The following is a 2,974-nucleotide window of genomic DNA, read 5'->3' on the forward strand; positions in this document are numbered from 1 at the left end:
TGTTATCTCCAACACGCGCTCCCAACACACAAGAAAAACCCACCCGAGGATGCACCGTTTCACTTCCTGCTTCGTTTCGTGCGGTAGCGGGACATTTCTCGTTGGAGCCATGTCACCCTCTCTTCGTCAAATCGTACTTCCCCACGGAGCGCCAAGCTAGGAGGAGCCCCCCGCCAACCGTCCCGCTCTCCGCCCTGATTCTCTCCCCCGTGTTCGTGTCGATCCCCCACCCGCCATCAAGGGGGAGGAGGCGTGCGTCTCCCGTGACACCCCTTGAGCCAAGAAGGCATATCCGATGTCTCCTGAGCTATTGTCATGTTATAACATACAGTTAAATGTCATGCATTACGGAAACAAAAAGATGATGTCCATTATTGTACATGTTGTAGAATGGAATAAAGTATAATCATTGCACAAATAATATAGCAAATAATCTCTGCAAAGCCAGCTTCCTTCTCATGTAAAGCTCCCTTCTCCTCCTCTCTCGAAACAGGCTTTCGCCCCACTTTATATATAAAGCAAACACCGAACCAATTAGTACACGGCCGAACGATACAAGATGGTGAGTTAGCCCTCATACAATGTCGATCCCAAGATAACCGGATCACGCAGGACACTACGCTACCAAAATAAAGCATTGGGAAAAGTGAGTTCAACGACACACACTTCCCTAAACACCTAAATTTCGTGACAACGCCCCCAGGAGAGAAAACGGCGCAAAGCGTCGTCGCTGCTGAGTCCAGAAGTGACAAGGGTCTTCACCCGAAACCCTGACACGAAGACGAGCACCACAACGACGTCTTCAGGAAGATAGCGGCGCCCGAAGGCATCGTCGTCATCAGCGACAAAGTGCAGAGCTTTCGCTCGGTAGCTCCCTCGAGGTCTTCAGGCCAGGTGCAACGAGTACAGCTCACAGGTTTGGATCGAGGCGACTGCTACCTCTTTTAGCACTGCGTTGGTTTTCCCCGAAGAGGAAGAGATGATGCAACAAAGTAGCGTAAGTATTTCCCTCAGTTTTTGAGAACCAAGGTATCAATCCAGTAGGAGGCTACGCGCGAGTCCCTCGCACCTGCTCAAAACAAATAAATCCTCGCAACCAACACAAATAGGGGTTGTCAATCCCTATAGGGCCACTTACGAGAGTGAGATCTGATAGATATGATAAGACAATATATTTGGTATTTTTTATGATAAAGATGCAAAGTAAAATAAAGGCAAAGTAAATAGCAAGTAAATAACTAAGTAGTAGGAGATTGATATGATAAAGATAGACCCGGGGGCCATAGGTTTCACTAGTGGCTTCTCTCGAGAGCATAAGTATTCTTCGGAGGGTTAACAAATTATTGTTGAGAAATTGACAGAATTGAGCATAGTTATGAGAATATCTAGGTATGATCATGTATATAGGCATCACGTCCGAGACAAGTAGACCGACTCCTGCCTGCATCTACTACTATTACTCCACTCATCGACCGTTATCCAGCATGCATCTAGAGTATTAAGTTAAAAATAGAGTAACGCCTTAAGCAAGATGACATGATGTAGAGGGATAGACTCATGCAATATGAAGAAAACCCCATCTTGTTATCCTCGATGGCAACAATACAATACGTGCCTTGCTGCCCTTACTGTCACCGGGAAAGGACACCGCAAGATTGAACCCAAAGCTAAGCACTTCTCCCATTGTAAGAAAGATCAATCTAGTAGGCCAAACCAAACTGATAATTCGAAGAGACTTGCAAAGATAACCAATCATATATAAAAGAATTCAGAGAAGATTTAAATATTATTCATAGATAGACTTGATCATAAACCCACAATTCGTCGGTCTCAATAAACACACCGCAGGAAGATTACATCGAATAGATCTCCACAAGAGAGGGGGAGGACATTGTATTGAGATCCAAAAAGAGAGAAGAAGCCATCTATCTACTAACTATGGACCCGTAGGTCTAAGGTAAACTACTCACACTTCATCGGAGAGGCTATGGTGTTGATGTAGAAGCCCTCCGTGATCGATGCCCCCTCCGACGGAGCTCCAGAACAGGCCCCAAGATGGGATCTCGTGGATACAGAAAGTTACGGCGGTGGAATTAGGGTTTTGGCTCCGTATCTGATCGTTTGGGGGTACGTGGGTATATATAGGAGGAAGAAGTACGTCGGTGGAGCAACAAGGGGCCCACGAGGGTGGAGGACGCGCCTGGGGGGGTAGGCACGCCCCCTACCTCGTGGCCTCCTGTTACATGTCTTGACGTAAGGTCCAAGTCTCCTGAGTTGTATTCGATGAGAAAATCACGTTCCCGAAGGTTTCATTCCGTTTGGACTCCGTTTGATATTCTTTTTATTCGAAACCCTAAAACAGGCAAAAAACAGCAATTCTGCATTGGGCCTCCGGTTAATAGGTTAGTCCCAAAAATAATATAAAAGTGGATAATAAAGCCCAATAATGTCCAAAAGAGTAGATAATATAGCATGGAGTAATCAAAAATTATAGATACGTTGGAGACGTATCAGCGACGTCACTGCCAAAGACAGGGAGAGCACCCGGGCCACCCACCGCTACCCTCCAGCCGCCCACACGTCCAAGAAGGAGAGCCACCATCACCGACACAGTGCCCGTCGGAGAGCCAACCTTGCGGACCGCCATCCGAAGCCACCGGTCCGGCATCCATGTGCAAGCCACCACCATCCGTCCACGTCATGAAGCACCAACCTCGGAAGGAAGGAAGAAAGGGGTCTCCTTTTGTTCCTAGCCCGACATCAGTCACGGGATCTGGGTCGACGCCCCCACAGCAGGGGGTGCCCACACTTGTGTCCCCTGCCAGTCCCGGTGAACCGGGGGGGGGGGGACACAACCCCGTGGCTACCGAAGGCTGCCACCAAGCCCACTCGCATGACGCCTCAACCATGGTCACCGACGCCGATCTGCCCGATGGGATAGCGGAGACATGACCACCACCACCAACCACCATAC

Source organism: Triticum aestivum, chromosome 3A (assembly GCF_018294505.1).
Source record: "Triticum aestivum cultivar Chinese Spring chromosome 3A, IWGSC CS RefSeq v2.1, whole genome shotgun sequence".
Taxonomy (NCBI): Eukaryota; Viridiplantae; Streptophyta; class Magnoliopsida; order Poales; family Poaceae; genus Triticum; species Triticum aestivum.